Source organism: Mustela putorius, unplaced genomic scaffold, assembly GCF_011764305.1.
Source record: "Mustela putorius furo isolate JIRA1106 unplaced genomic scaffold, ASM1176430v1.1 tig00001063_pilon_pilon_pilon, whole genome shotgun sequence".
Classification (NCBI taxonomy): Eukaryota; Metazoa; Chordata; class Mammalia; order Carnivora; family Mustelidae; genus Mustela; species Mustela putorius.
Window position 1 is genome coordinate 2955841 of NW_025421556.1, and position 17127 is coordinate 2972967.

At 36.6% G+C, this 17127-nt stretch overlaps 1 protein-coding gene and 1 pseudogene across 6 annotated transcripts in view; one reads left to right on the forward strand and one right to left on the reverse strand.

Moving 5' to 3' along the window:
- Positions 1 to 17127, forward strand: part of FER (FER tyrosine kinase) — a 470546-nt gene that overhangs the window by 21160 nt on the left and 432259 nt on the right. For all 6 annotated transcript variants that reach the window (XR_006608698.1, XM_045087150.1, XM_013060833.2 and 3 more), the window contains exon 2: positions 550 to 696. The gene's annotated coding sequence lies outside the window, so the exon portion shown is untranslated. The remainder of the gene's footprint in view (positions 1 to 549; positions 697 to 17127) is intronic.
- LOC123393889 lies at positions 9825 to 14501 on the reverse strand (annotated as a pseudogene).

Here is a 17127-nt window from a genome sequence, read left to right on the forward strand (position 1 = left end):
ATAAAGAAGAGAGCCAGTGACCAAGAAGCACCTTAGCAATTCTCCTAGTGACAAAAATTGAGAGAACAGTGACAGAGGAGTCAGGCTTTGGCATGCTAAGAAGTATTAGAGAAAATGCCTGTTTGCCGGGAGACTTTTTGGCAAATCTTCCCAGACTTTGAGAGTTTTTCTTACATATTTAATTACTTCTTTAGGCTGTGATAATATTTTAACAAATGTAGTTACTTGCCTCTTTTGATATGCTTCAAACTTGAAGTGAGTTTTATGCTCTGAAAATGGAGAAAAACACAAATTATCTATTCAAAACTGAGGGAATAGATTAGGGGAGAAGGTAAGATGCATTATACATTGAGAAAGTTGTGGAAAGAAATAGGAGAGAGTAAGCAGGGGATAGAAGAGTTAGGTAAATATAGCATTCTTCTTTTTAATGGGGTGACTCTGATATACTGTCACAATTGATTTCCAGTAGTAGCCTGCTATACTCCCTGTGTACGTTTTTACTTTTTCTCTGTAGTTAACGTTTCTGACTCCTTGAATTTCTTCTTGCAGCTCATATTTTTCTGGCCAGACCTGTGGTCATTCCCGTGAGACTTCACTGCACATTTTCTGAAGTGTCTTCCTCATCCCTAATGTGTAATCCTTCAACATGGACCTGCTACTTTAGCTAAGATACGACCAGCGATGAATAGTACTAAGGTAGGATGACTTTAGTCTTCTTAGTGAATTACTAAAAACAAACTGTGAAACAGTTTTGACTTGTCTTGATTTTGTAGTGTTTATATTAGATTATTCTACCTGCACAATCATATCATATTTGTATTATGTATTTTCTGCTTGTCATTTATCCTGCTGAATTCTGTCTCATTTGAGATGTAATTAATGTTTTTTTCAAATAGCATTTATAATCAGCAGAATGCTGATCCATAACCCCTTCCAGCCTGTGTGTCCCCTAGCCCTGTATTTTCAACCACGTGGCACCAAACTCAGTATATATTATTTTCTTCTCAGTCACTCCTCGTCTGGCTTCTGTATTTCCATTAATAGCATTATTAGTCCCATTGTTTAGTACAGTCATATATTCATTCACTGTTTCACTCATTGTTTGCTGTACATCAATAGACTTCTACTATATATTAGACAGTTTGCTGCTTCTGGGGATATGATGATGAATGAGCTGGATATACCATCCTTATAGCCATATTTTAAAGTAGGGGGAAGGTTTAAAAAGAAACCGACAAAATAGTTATGAATTGTAATAAACTTCTTTGATGGAAACCAAACAAGCAGATGGTTTGGGGATAATGAGGTAGGAGCTACTTTAGATATGATGGTCACAAAACTGATATTCAAGATGAACGTATATATGAGAAGAGGTTGTTTTAAGAGTAGGTGATGTGTGTGTGTGTGTGTGTGGTATTTTTGATGGGAAAAGCATTCTCATTAGAAGGACTAGTGGAGTCAGAGAAAGACAAATACTGTGTATACTTATGTATAAATTCCTTTCTTTTTTTTAAGATTATTTATTTATTTATTTATTTGATGGAGAGAGATCACAAGTAGACAGAGAGGCAGTCAGAGAGAGAGGGAAGCAATCTCCCTGCTGAGCACAGAGACCCATGTGGGACTCGATCCCAGGACCCTGAGATCATGACCGGAGCCGAAGGCAGAGGCTTAACCCACTGAGCCACCCAGGCGCCCACTTATGTATGAATTCTTAAAAAGACCAACTCATAGAAATAGAGTAGAATGGTGGTTGCCAGGAGCTGAGGAGTAGGGGAAATGGGAAGATGCTGGTTAAAGGGTACAAACTCTCAGCGTTAAGATAAATAAGATCTGGGGATCTGATGCACAACTTGGTGACTATAATTAACAGTACTGTATTATGTACTTAAAATTTGTTGAGAGTAATTCTTAAATGTTATCACCACATTCACACACACACACACACAGTTATAATTACCTGAAGAGATGGAGATGTTAACTAATCTTATTGGGGTAACCATTTTGTAATACATGCATAGAGCCAGTCATCACATTGTATACCTTAAAACTTACACATGTTATATGTCAATAATATCATAATAAAGCTGGAGGCAGTAGAGAGAGAGGGAATAGTGGGTCCAAAGACTTTGGGGGCAGGAAAGTTTAGTGAGTTTGAGGAATAGAAAAAAACGCCAGTGTGGCTGACTTAGTGAAAGAGGCAGAGTTGGGTAGGAAGAGGTTATAGAAATATGCAGGGCTTTGACAGGTTTGGTAGGAAGCTTGTATTTTATTCTAGATTATATCATCATTTCAGCTGCTATGCGAGGAATGGACTGGCCAGCTGAAAGTGAAAGCTGGCAGTTTTAGGAACTGAGGTGAGATAGTGATGGCCTGAGAAGGTGCTAGCAACATGAGACAGAGAGATGAATGGATTTGAAATGTATCTGAATCAGAATTTATGGGACTTTGAATAATTTGGGTGTGGAAACAGAACATTCTCAAGGATGACTTCAAGATTTTTGTGTTTTGAGCAACTGGGTGGATGCCCAAAAACCTTTTAGAAAACTTTCTCATTATGTTAAAGATTGGTTAGTTCATCAAAAGGGAAATTAATTATAATGTTAGAAATGATGTTAGTGCTGGAAATAAAACCATCTAGCAAATTTGTAATATGTTCTGGTTAATACTTTGTTTTGCTTTCCCCCTGGAATTTAATTTATGTGACTTTTTGCTTTTTGTTTTTGTTTTTATTTTATTAAATTTTCTTTTATTTGATTATAAGTGACACACAGTGTTACAGCAGTTCCTGATGTACAATAGAATGATTCAACAAGTTTATATATTATGCTATGACCAGCACAAGTGTAGCTACTACGATCTGTCAGCACTCAGTGCTATTTTAAGATCATTGACTGTATTCCTTGTGTGGTACCTTTTAATTTATATGACTTTTAATTAATTATGAATTTAATTTCATTTGACTTTAGAATCTTCTTAGAAGTGAAAATAATTGGTTATACTTTGTACTGATTTTTAAAAAAGATTTTATTTATTTTTGAGTGTGTGCACGTATGTGAGTAGAAGCAGGAGCAGAGGGGAAAGGGCAGAGGGCGAGGGACAGAGGGGGATAGAGAAAAAACCTCAAGCAGACTCCAAATTGAGTGTGCAGCCAGATGCGGGATTTGATCCCAGGACTCTGAGATTACAACCTGAGGTGAAACCAAGAGTCAGACGCTGACCCAACTGAGCTACCCAGGCAACCCTATTTTGATATTGAATTCTAAATCTTCTCTCCTGTGCTTCCTTTTTAAAAAGAGATGTCTTTAAAAATTTTAAGCCCATTGAAACATTTTGAGACAGTTACCCAAAATTCTGGTATATAATTTTATTGTTACTTTATCTTGTAAATTCTGAAGCATCCTATTTGTAGATGTATATCATACTGTGTTCACTTGAAAGCATGCAGCTTATCTAAACTCTTAGGAGATTCACTTATTATGGTTTTTCTGTTTGTAGCTTCATCATAGTATATTTATATTTTACCTCTTAGGTTAGGTATTTTATGTGCAAACTGAAATTGAATAGATATTAAAATAAATCTTTTCGATTCTGTGCTACTTATTTCTTTTAAGTTAATTTTTTAGTCCTATCTTTTTTTTTAATGAGGAATTTAAAAAATATTTTCTCAAAATAGAGGAATTACTATTTATTTTCTGTGTTCCATGTGACAGGCATTTGGCTAGCTGTTTTAAATACTTTATTTTATCCTTAGAATAGTCCCATGTGTTTCTCCACTTTGCATATAGTTATCTTTTGGGTTCTAGAACTGAGAAGAAGTAGTAGAATAATAGAACTCTGTGGATGGAAGGACCTTGAAGTCATCTATTTCTTCCTCTTTCAGCTGATACATAGAGAAGTTCTGTGACCTGCCCAGAATCACACAGCTGATTTTCACTTTTGCTGAGACTAGTGCTGCTTGCACTCATGTTTCATTCCAGCTGGCCTCCTCGCATGCCTTCTATCTTCCCATCACTTTACCGTCTCATTATGATAAAGTTCAGTGCTACATAACAATGGAAAATGTAGGACAGTAAACACCCATATTACCTTTCATCTGTAGTCATTCAGTGTTCACATTTTGGCACATTTTCTCTTCATATATGTGCATATTTTAAAGATTTATATTTATTATATGTATGTATTTTAAAGATTTGAGAGAGCATTCACATGTGCACAAGCAGGGGGGCAGGGCAAAGGGAGAGGAGCTCAAGCTGATTCTGCACTGAGGCTGATTCCGACTCTGGGCTAGATCCCAGGACCCTGCGATCATGACCTGAGTCAAAATCAAGAGCCGAACGCTTAACCTCCAGAGCCACCCAGGTGTCCCTATTTATATATTTTTCAAGTTAGTTGAAACTATATTGAGAGTATGATAATATATAGTTTTTATCATGCGTATCCTAAGAACATGGACAATTTTTTGCATGGTCATAATATCAATATCACATATAGGAAAATTAACATTAATTTAAGAATATCTTTAATTAATGGTCCTTATTCAGATCTTCCCAGTTTTCCCTAAAATTTTTTCTTGAGATTTCTGGATCCAGGATTCAATCAGGTTTCATGCATTGCATTTGATTTTTATATATCTTTGTTTTCTTTTAATTTTGAACAATCCCTCTTGTTTTTCATGATTTATGTTTTCTTTAAGAGATATAGTTTGTGTATACTTCGTGTCTCTCTTGGGAATTGCCTGGTTTCTTCGAACATTACTCATCTAAAACTTATTTGCAGTTTGCTTCTTTCTTTCCATTTCTCTGAGGTTGCTGGAGATAAAATTGTTTATTCCAAGCTTTTTTCTTTTTTTTTTTTAAACCATCATTCCAACATTAAATGGACATTGGCTGAGGTTTTTATATTTGGTTGCATTAAATTAAGGATAAGAAAACGAGGAGATCTGTGTTGCATTTGATCCACTCACACTAGTCAGTTATTGGAATTCATTTAAGATGACAGAAGTCTAGGAGCGCCTGGGTGGCTCAGTGGGTTAAGCCTCTGCCTTCCTCTCAGGTCATGGTCTCAGGGTCCTGGGATTGAGCCCCTCGTCAGGCTCTCTGCTCAGCAGGGAGCCTGTTTCCCCCCCTCTCTCTGCCTGCCTCTCCGCCTACTTGTGTTATCTCTCTCTCTTTCTGTCAAATAAATAAAATCTTAAAAAAAAAATGACAGATATCTGAAGGATTGCCTCTACTATCCACCATTACCCACCCTCACCTTCTAACCAGGTGGTTATACTTAGGAATGTATATTTAGTCTCCATGAACATTATAAAGCAGCAACAGTCCAAGATTTTGTCTTTTAAAAATGCCCAGTTTCAAGCAGGAAGCAGATTAAATGCAAATGATATATAAGCATGTTTGTAGAGACAGCCAGAAGTAGGCACAATGAGGAAAGATTTAAGTACCTGCTCTCTCTGGTACTTGTGTAGAGCTGGCATTCAGTGAGTATTCTCCTCCTTTCCTTGCTTGCTTTTGAGTTTTACAGATTTGGTTGGTTTTCTTTAAGCATCATATGGCATTTAGGAACAAGTGATGTTTTGTGGGGAAGCAGTAAGAAGTAATAATTTACCAGCATTTTTAAAGAAGGGAGAGTGATATTTTAGCTGAGAGGATAGAAGAAAGTGTCTGTGAGGAAGGGACTGCTCATGGTAGTTTAAGGAAGTCTACGAAGCTTTTCCTTCTTTTTGCTCAGCCAGGTTTAGATTATACTCTGTGCTTCTACTATACTTTGTACAGGGATTCCTGTGGCAATTACTGCTGTATGTTAGAACTGCTTTTCCTTAATAAGCTCCCTGAGGCTGTGACCAGTAATTTTTTTTTTTTTTTAATATCTTTGTATACCCAGGACCTCACTCGGTGCCTGGCATATTATAGACATTGAATAAATACTATTGGATGAATAAATGAATGAATGAATGAATGGATGGAAGACTTTTACTAAGACCTAGTGCAAAAGGACAGATTCCTTTGCTGGGCGACCACAGTATTGGCTGGGTGTGGTTTGATCAATTCAGTGTTGAGGTGCTCAGTTAGAGCTGGAATTCTTTTAGGAGCCTAGAAGAGGGATAGAGATGAAGCCAGAGCACTCTCTGAGTGAGAATATAATTGGGAGATTTTTTGGAGAAGTAGCTATCATGATGTAAGCATCTTTTTCATTTTCTAAATAAAATAAATATATTTGAAAGAGAAAATTTTTTTACTATTAAGCATTCCATCTGTGAAATTTGATTTTTACTAATATTCAGTTTTAAAATGTTTGTTGAGGGGGCGCCTGAGTGGCTCAGTCAGTTAAGAGTTTTGATGCAGATCATGATCTCATGGGTCATGGGATTGAGCTTAGCATCAGGCTCTATGCTCAGTGGGGGCTCTGCTTGAAGATTGTCTCCCTTGTCCCTTCCCTGACACATCTGCATGCTCTCTCAAATAAATAAGTCTTAAAAAAAAAGTTTGTTAGGAAGTCTTTCCTTTTTCTTACATATTTTTTTGCATTATAAAACAAATACCTGCTTATGATAAATATACAGACTAGAAATAAATGAAATAGAAAGTGATGTTCTTCTTGCCATTCCAGGTTTCAGTCTTCAGAAGTAGCTAATATTAACAGTTTGATTTATAAGAATTTGTACTAAAATATATATATATATATAAAAAACACACATGTTTATGTTTGTATAATTTTAGAAACAGGATCATTGATGTGCATATTCTGAAATTTGCTTTTCCTGCTTGTCCTTTGAATTTTACCTATGCTCCATATAATTCCAAAATTTATTGGCTATGTAGGAAGACAGAAATACCAGGAGAGAATAATAGCCTAAAACCAGAGTAAATGAATGTATAAGGATGATAAAATTTAAGGAGCTCATAATAAGAAAAAACCTGCTAGTTTTTATTAGTATAATTGCTGTTAATTTAGAAGTACTTCTTTTTGACTTGTTTAACCTAAATGAAATTATAAAAATAGTCATTTCTCATATGACGCATTGTAGAATAAACACAAAGAGAGTGAAACTTGAAGATTTATTGAGTATGTGAATATGTGGTTATGAATATAACGCACTGTCATTTCTGAGTGCTATGATAACAAAGAGTAGAGGCCAAGAAGCCTGCCTGGAGGAGGTGATCTGAACACAATCCCAAAGTACTGATTAGCTAAGCTTTTAAAAAAAAAATGGCTAGAGGAAATGAAGAAGGATTGATTCAGAGCTGAAGGTTGTTAAGAGAAATGCCATATCAAGACAAAAGGTCAAGGGAAGTCAGCTAATTTAGTAAGTGTAGGGAAAGAAGTATGGGGGTTACATGCTCCAGTTTGCTTGGGGCAGTCCAGGTTTATATCTGTTGTCCTGGACTAATAAAGAGTAGCACCCCATTTTACTCTTAAAAATATCCAACTTCTGGGGGCACCTGGGTGGCTCAGTGGGTTAAAGTCTCTGCTTTCGGCTCAGGTCATGATCCCGGGGTCCTGGGATCGAGCCCCACATTGGGCTCTCTGCTCAGCAGGGAGCCTGCTTCCCCCTCTCTTTCTGCCTGCCTCTCTGCCTACTTGTGATCTCTGTCTGTCAAATAAATAATAAATAAAATCTTAAAAAAAAAAATCCAACCTCTGGATTATCAGTGGCATACCTTAAAAGGGAGAGAATACGGGGGTCCTGAAGCATTTTAGGGAATATAGTTCAGTCAGTGGATGGCTAGACATCTTTGTGAGGTTGGAGAGTACGTATAGTAACAGCTGTACCAGAGAGATGGTAAATAGTAGGTTATGGCCTAAAACTAGAATATTAAAATTTACCATTGCAGAGATGAAACAGTTTAGGATTTAGGCTATGGGCAATAGCAGTGGATAGTTGAAATGAAGTTGCATTGACTGGATCTTTGGAGAAGAGAGAGGCTGCAGATGTTAAAATCTCCATGGATGAAGATAAGAATTGAATTAGAGAATAAGATTTGGGGGCAGGTAGAGACTCAAAGATTTGGAGACAACAGAGGTAAGTGGGATAGGACTTGTTAAAGCTGAATAGGAAGAAATTTTTGAATGAGATTGGAAGAGCAGTGATTTGGACATGGCACTAAGGAATCAGGATAATGTTACCCATCCTTCTACCCCCTCAGCCCCATGGCTATGGGTTGTACCATGTAGGGAAGGTGTGGCCTCCACCTGTGAGCATTATGTTTTATGGGGATCTAGTTTTCAGATAGAGTAAGCAGTTGAAAGGTGGAGATTTATTTTTTTAATTTTTATTATTTTTTTTAAAGATTTTGTTTATTTTATTTGACAGACAGAGATCATACAAGGAGGCAGAGAGGCAGGCAGAGAGAGAGGGTGAAGCAGGCTCCCTGCTGAGCAGAGAGCCTGATGCGGGGCTTGATCCCAGGACGTTGGGATCATGACCTGAGCCAAAGGCAGAGGCTTAACCCACTGAGCCACCCAGGCGCCCTGAAAGGTAGAGATTTAGGGAAATTTGTTTACAAACTGAATGGAATTCTAGAAGAACAATTTGGAAAGATATGACTTTAGAGAAGGGATAGAGTAGGTGTGGAGATTAGGCCTTGCCTTTTCAGAAAAGCTAAATTATAAAAAGAAGCCAAAATGGAACTGACTTTCCTCTACGTTCTCTTGAAGTTTGTCTAATCTGGGCTTTCTGAGAGGCTGTGTCATTGCAGGGTAGAAACCGGCTTTGTCTTAGTTCGTTTGGATTATAATTTATGAAACCTTCATGGTCGCCATTCTGCTACTATATGACTTTAATGAACCTATTTGAAAGTACACGTGTGGATTTAGAAATTATTTTGACTTTTTCCTGTTCTGCTGTTCTCTTTGAAGGGAAATAAAATTGTTTGACCTTTATTGAAACACTAATCTCTTTTATAATAATTGATCACTTAGGAAGAGTAAAAGGTTAAGAGGTATCTAGATTATGGTTATATTTCTAGAATTTAGACCACCCGGGGTAGTATGCATTGTATCTGTACTTAATCTTTTTAACCCATGTTCCCCTGTTTTCCTTCAGATTAACAATGTTTCACTGACATGCCCCACATTTTCCTTTCTGTGTAACCTTGCTTATGTTTAAATTTCTCCTTGGAAAGTAACCCTCCTTCATCACTTGCTCTTCCATGTCCTGTCTTGTGTGGAGCTGCTGTCCTTCTCATGCTTTATTAGTAATGATTCCTTCTTTTTTTAAACAAGAAATTTATTTAAACAACAAGATGCTTGACTTGAAGGGAAACTATCTAGGATTCATTTCTTTTAGAGTAATTTATCCCTACTTAAAGACAGATTGCCCTACATGTAGCAGCTACATATAAAATGTTATAAAATTGTCCTTGGTCTTATAATGATATATGAAAAACATTAAAATTCTCCAATTAAACAAGGTATGCAAGGATTTTTATGTTGTTCTTTTTTTGTTAAACAATGAGAGCAAAATAACTTACTGGAATATAAAGATAAGTGCTGACTGAGCATGTCATTAGTGGAGAGAGGGGTATTTTCCCCCATTGCTTCTCTATTTGGTGACAACCAAACATATGTTGACCATTTAGTTAAAAAAAAAGCACATTAAAAAAAAGCACGTGACCATTTAGTTAAAAAAAAAGAAAAGGCTTGTGCACATACACAGTTACTTTATGAACAATAAAGGAACAGGGAAGGGAAACATGAGAGAAGAGAGGAAACTGTACCGTAGTTATCAGGATGTGCTGGAACCAAACTGTGGCTTTCTAATTGAGAGTGTCTCTTGGTCTGGAAGAACAGAGTTCTGGAGTAAAGTAGGGGTTCCCTTTTTAGTAGACACCTCCTCTCTGCTGCTGGAACATATCAGTTGTGTCTTCATCCTCTATTTCCAACGGTGCAGGTCTGTTTCATTGATTGGCTGCCCATCAAATCAGAATCTGATCTGCCTCATTGACAAACCCGTTCATTAGTTTACTAAGGTGTATGCCTTTTAATCTTTTTTGTTTTGTGATGAGTACTTTATTTTTTAATTATTACTTATTTTATTTTATTTTTTCAGTGTTCCAAGATTCATTGTTTACACATCGTACCCAGTGCTGCATGCAATATGTGCCTTCCTTAATACTCACCTCCAAGCTCACCCAACTCCCCAACCCGCTCCTTTCCATAACCTTCAGTTTGTTTCTCAGAGTCCATAGTCTCTCATGCTTTGTCCCTCCCTCTGATGTACCCCAATTTACTTTTCCTTTCCTTCTCCTAAAGTCCTCCATGTTATTCCGTATGTTCCACAAGTATGTGAAACCATCTTGATAATTGACTCTCTCTGCTTGACTTATTTCACTCTAAACTGCACCACAGAACCATCCTGCCCTGCCACCTTCAAATTAATATGATCGTTGTTCTCAGTCTGGACCCCTTCTTTTTAATAAGTGTCTCCAGAGCCAGGCACATTGTATACTTTATCTGACTAATGTTCATAACAACCCTGCAAAGTAGGTTTTACTATCCCAATTTTAAGGATAAGGTAATTGGGCTTCCAGAAGGTTAGTTAAAATGTAGTTATACAGCTCTTAAATGGTGGAGTTAGCATTTTAACCCAGGACTGTCTGTTCCCAAAACCACCTCCTACATGTATGTTTGCAGATAGACCCATGTGCATGTACTCCTTTCATAACTGCCCTCCAGGATTGTTGGAAATGTTCTCTCTTCTTTTTAATTAAAAAAAAAAAAATGCTTTCCAACTTTCTTGAGGTACAATTGATGTATAATGTTGGGTGTTTTCAGGTGCACTATGTGATACATGTATATTATTGTGACCTGATGTTCTCCTCTTAATAAAGGCTTTTTGAGCTCCCTACTCAGCTGTGCTCTTTCCTTTTTCTGTGTCTTTGTAGCACTTTATACCTCATGCTTTATATTCTGTGACACCTTCCTTTGTGACTTCTAGAAAGATGCATGCTTCTTCTGTATCCCCACCGAGTTTGTAACACATTTATATTTGTGAACCAGTTGAATTATATGGCATCTGTATGTTTACATGTTTGTCATCTTTGGTAAATTGTGGGCTTTTGAGACCAAGCCTATAATCTTATGGGTCTTGATATTCCTGGCATGGAGAAATATGTCTGACATATAGATGTTCAATACATGTGGCTGAATGATTTTTGAATGCATTGTATCATTGTTACCTATGAAGTTGTCTATTTATTCTTAATGTACTATAAGTATTTAAAGGTAGTAATCCAAATTTTATTTATCTTTGTACCCCTAACAGTATCTCTGCATGGTAACTCAATAAATACTTGTTGATTTATATTAATACTTTAAAACAAAGAAGAAAATTCTGTTAATAATTCTGCTCTCTCCATTTGAAGTCAGTACTTCAAATACATTTTTGAAATTCAAAAACAGTTCATTTAAAAACAAACATATTCTTCATTTGTTTAGAGATTGTATGGTGTTCCTTCTCAGTGGAATACTATCACCCATTAATGTTGTTCCAGTAGCTGGCTGGACAATCCAGGGCTGTTTCAGTTGAATTAACTTTTATTTTAAATTAAACTAAAAGCAACACTTTCAAATGCATGAGAGGAGTTTTAAATATTGAATCTGTAAGTTGGCCAAGGTAGCATATATTAACTGGTAATGAATGATGTTGTCTTTGTAGTTAAACTTTGGTGACTGTTCATTCCTGCCTGTTTAACTGGTTACGAAAAAAACACTTCACTTTGTATTCAGATGACCTCGGTTTTTTGGTTTGTAATCTTGGTTATTACTTGCGTACTTGGTGGCTTTTTATGACTTTGTTTCTGTCTTGCTGCAGGCAGCTTAATATTTTGTTCAAATAGAGTCACTATTTCTCCCATCCAAGTACTAACCAGGCCCGACCCTGCTTAGCTTCCGAGATCAGACGAGATCAGGCGCGTTCAGGGTGGTATGGCCGTAGACTAGAGTCACTATTTCTGATTTCTTTCAGTATTGAAGCATATGAAAGGTAAGAAATGCCATTAGATAATTATATTTGTGCTTTAACTGATTAATGATTTTATAGTCTTTATTAATGAACAAACATATAGTAATAAAGTAATTTGAACCATAAACTGATTTTGATGGTTTTATTAGTCAAGGACTATAAATTCAAACTCATTGAATTTCTTGCCAGCTTGTGAAAATATCTTTTGGGGGAATAATGAAATATTTCCCATTTCTATTACAGTTATTATTCACTTATTTGCAGATTTTTAAAAAATCAGCCTACCTTCGTGGTATATTTGAATTTCTTTGTCAGCGTTAAAGGAAATAACTAAAGAGACATTTTTGACCACAAGACATTATCTGTGTTAAAATAAATCACCCTTACTTGAAAGAGAATATTCAATACCCAATAAACTTTCTTTATGCTATATAAAAACAATATTTACATCTGTATTCTCAGAGAATGTAAAAGTTGCCAGTTGTGGAGCCAAAAGTTGAAAAATAGAAGACCTCTTACAATAAATACTTGCATATATTCTTACACTTACAAGAAATACAATGAGAATTCTATTATCCTACTAAGGAAACTAGTTACCAGTTTTATATTTTGCTATTTATAAATGCCATTTTAAAAGACAATTTATTTATTTATTTTATATATATATAGAGAGAGAGAGAGAGCGAGAGCATGTGAGTGCACAGTAGGTGGGGTGGTAGGCAAAGGGAGAGGCAGAAACAGACTTCCCGTGGAGCAGGGAGCCTGATGTGAGGCTCAATCCCATGACCTGAGGTGAACGCAGATACTTAACTGACTGAGCCACCCAGGTGCCCCAATAAATTCCATTTTTGTTTAAAAGTATGTATAGATTTTGGGGTGCCTGGGTGACTCAGTGGGTTAAAGCCTCTGCCTTCAGCTCAGGTCATGATCCCAGGGTCCTGGGATCGAGCCACACATTGGACTGTCTGCTCTGCAGGGAGCCTGCTTCCTCTTCTCTCTCTCTCTGCCTGCCTCTCTGCCTACTTGTGATCTCTGTCCGTCAAATAAATAAATAAAATCCTCAAAAAAAAAAGTATGTGTAGATTTCTTTTATACAATGTGAACTTCTAACTTTTGAAAGTGTAGCAATTTTAATGGTTATTTTCAAGTTTTTAATAACTCTGGTAAATTAGAAACTCACCATAACTCACTTGATTCTTAATAACAAGCCAAATAAAACAAATTTAAATAAACCTATATAGTCAATATTAGTTTCATTATTTTCACTTTTTAGAAGATGCTATTTAAAAGTAGGCGTCTTTGCTAATAACATGCATGCATTTTTGCATAATACTGTTTTTATCTGATTTGTACTTACTGTCTATTCAATTATAGTTATTTTTATTTTAAAAGTTCATTTATAAATCTTTCAAAAAATGAGTTTGCTCTTGCAATTATTTGCAGTAAATTGAGTGCCTGCTGTATCCTGGGTAGTAACTTAAGCCCCAGTGATGTAAAGATGAAAAATATGTGCTATTTCAGAGTTTAATGGGAGAAATATATTTCAACAAATAGCTAACATATACCATGAGAAGTGTTATGTTCATCACAGATACTTAGGTGATGCCTGAGATCTGAGGAAAGGGAACACGTAAATCAGCCGTGGTGGTTATGATTGTGGGGTTAGTCGGAGAAGCCTTCACAGAGAATACTACTTTAAAGTTTAGCTGTTGATAATTCTTTAGATAGACAAGGGAGGAAGAGAGTTTGGACTGAAGGAATATCTTCAAAGACACAGACTGAATTTAAGGAGCCATAAGTAGTAAGGTGCGGTACTATTGCTGAGGGTGGGAGGTTATGTGGGGCCTGCTTTGATTATCAGGCAAAGGAGTTAGAATTTGAACCTGTACGTTAGGGTTGTAAAATTAATACCTATTATTATTATTATTTTTTAAAAGATTTTTATTTATTTATTTGACAGAGATCACAAGTAGGCAGAGAGAGAGGAGGAAGCAGGCTCTGCTGAGTAGAGAGCCTGATGCGGGGCTCAATCCCAGAACGCTGGGATCCTGACCTGAGCCAAAGGCAGAGGCTTAACCCACTGAGCCACCTAGGCGCCCCAATACCTGGTATTATTAAGACTAAAGAATGAAGGGGTGCCTGGATGGCTCATCGGGTTAAGCCTCTGCCTTTGGCTCAGGTCATATCCCAGGGTCCTGGGATCCAGCCCTGCATCAGGCTCTCCGCTCAGCAGGGAGCCTGCTTCTTCCTTTCTCTCTCTGCCTACTTGTGATCTCTGTCAAATAAAAAAAAGAAAAGAATAAAGAATAAAGACTCCGAGGTAGGGACTGTGGAGCACAAGAGAATGCATGTACAGTGCTTGTGGCTGTGTACCTAATTCATTTAATAGATATTTATTGCCGCTGTATGCAATAAAGTTTTAAGTTTTAAGCAGTGGAGATTCACTGGGGGAGCAGAACAGAGTGCTTCCCTGACTGATTGGAACTTACATTACATATCAGTCTATGATATAATAGCCCCTCTGACCTGCCATTCTGCGTTTATGTCTCTCTCTGTAATTTTTGGCTGCAGCGTAACTAACTGAATGCTTCCCTTGCCATTTTTTTCATCTTCCATAGGGTTAACATAGGCAGCTCTTTCGTATTATTTCTGGAAGAATGTAGCTGAATTTGTAATGCCTCTTCACATCTTGTTCTTCCTCAGAGCTATAGTTTGAGATCTGGACATAACGTTTTTTCAAATTGGAATTTCTCTAGAGGTAACTGTAGACAACATACAGTTGTATGAAATAACAATCCCTGGTACATTTTGTTCAGTTTCACCCAATGATAACATTTTGCAAAACCAAATATAAAATGACGACTGGTATATTAATATTGACACATTCTACCAATGTTATTTATAGAAATATGAATTTTAATTATACACAGTTTTAATTATATTCATTTGTTGTGTGTATATTAAGTCCTATAAAATTTTACTACCAGTCTAGGCTCATGTATCCACTACTATCGTCAAGGTATCAAATAGTTCCAAAACAATAGAATCCCGTGTGTTCCCCTGTTATAACCACACTTGCTTTCCTCCCCTGTTGTGTAAGCCCTAAACCCTGCTGACCCTTCCTCTGTCCTTTTTCCAAAATTTTGTCATTTTAAGAATATTACATAAATGGAATCATACAGATGTAAATTTTTGGGATTTCCTTTTTTCATTTGGCAGGATTCTTGGAAATTCATCCAAGTGGTTGCCTATATTGATAGTTTGTTCCTTTTTATTGTGGATAGAATTCCATGGTATGTGTTCACTCATTGAAGGATCTCTGGGCTGATTCCAATTTTTGGCTTTTATGAATAAATCTGCTATGAACATTTGTGTACAAGTTTTTGTATGAAGATATGTTTCATTTCTCTGGCATAAGTGTCCAAGATTGCAATTGCTGGGTCATAATGTAGTTGAATATTTAGTTTTATCAGAAACCAGAGCAGATGTATTGTTTTGTCTTCTGACCAGCAACAAATGAGTGATCTGGTTTTTCCCATATTACCACAACCATTTGGTTTTGTCATTATATTTTATTTTAGCGATTCTGATAAGTGGGTAATGATATCTCATTGTAGCTTTTAAAATAATTTTATTTATTTATTTATTTACAATATTATTTATTTATTTGTCAGAGAGAGAGAGAGAGAGCACAAGCAGGTGGATTGGCAGGCAGAGGGAGAAGCAGGCTCCCCACTGAGAAAGGTGCCTGATGCGGGGCTCAATCCCAGGACCCTGGGATCATGACCTGAGCTGAAGGCAGATGCTTACCTGACTGAGCCACCCAGGCATCCCTTATTTTTATTTATTTTTTAAGTAGGTTTCATGCCCAACGTAGGGCTTGAACTCATGACCCTGAGGTCAAGAATCACATGTTTGACCAGTGAGCCAGCAAGGCATCCTTCTTGTTGTAGTTTTAATTGCGTTTCCCTGATGGCTAATTATGTTGAATATCTTTTCATGTGCTTATTTGCCATTTTTATATCCTTTTCTGTGAAATGTCTGTTCATTTCTTTTGCTCATTTTGTAGTTCGATTTTTGGTTGTTGTTAACTGTTGAATTTGAGAGATTTTTCTATATTCTATATACTGGTCTTCTGTTAGATATGTCTTGCAAATATTTTCTCAAAGTCTGTAGATTGTCTTTTTATCCTGTTCACATGGCATTTCACAAGCAAAAGTTTTTACTTTTGATGAAACCCAATTTATTGACTTTTCTTTTTTATGAATTATGTTTTTGTGTCAAGGCTAAGAACTTTGCCTAGCTTTACTTTTTTTCCCTAGAAGTTTTATGTTTATATTTAAGTTCATGATCCTTTTTTTTTTCTTTTTTGAGAGAGAGAGAGAGCACACATGTGTGTACATGTGCACACACCCAGGAGACCTGGTGGAGTATGGAGGGGCAGAGGAAGAGGCAGAGAAAGAATCCTAAGCAGTCTCCATACCCAGTGCAAGCTCAGTCTCACAACCCTGAGATCATGACCTGAGCCAAAATCAAGAGCCAGACACTTAACTGACTGAGCCATCCAGGTGCCCCAGTTTATGATCCTTTTGACTTAATTTTTGTGTAAGGTGTTAGGTCAAGATTGTCTCTGGCTCTCTCTCTCTCTCTTTTTTTCTTGGCCTATAGCTATCCATCTGCTTCAGTACCACTGAATTGCTTTTGGACTTTGTCAAGAAGCAGTTGAGTGTTTTTGTGTGGATCTATTTCTGGGTTCCCTTTTCTGTTCCATTGATCTGTTTATACCCTCCCAAGATCACACTGTCTTGATTTCTGTGACTTTATATTAGCTTTTTCCCCAAGATGGACATACTTCTTTGAGTAATCTTTCAGCCCCATTGTCTTTCTCCTCTCTTGCCAGAACTCAGATGATATAAATGTTGGATCTTTTGTTATTGTCCCACAGGTCTCCAAGGCTTTATTCTTTTTTGTCAGTCTATTTTCTCTCTTGTTTGGATTGGTTGAAATCTTTTGCTCTGTCCTTACATTCACTGATTGTATTGTCAAAGGATCAAAGGATCTCTATTCTTCTATTAAGCTTATCTAGTGAAGTTTTTTATTCCTGTTAGTGCATATTTTAGTTCTGTAATTTTCATTTGGTCATTTTTATAACTTCTATT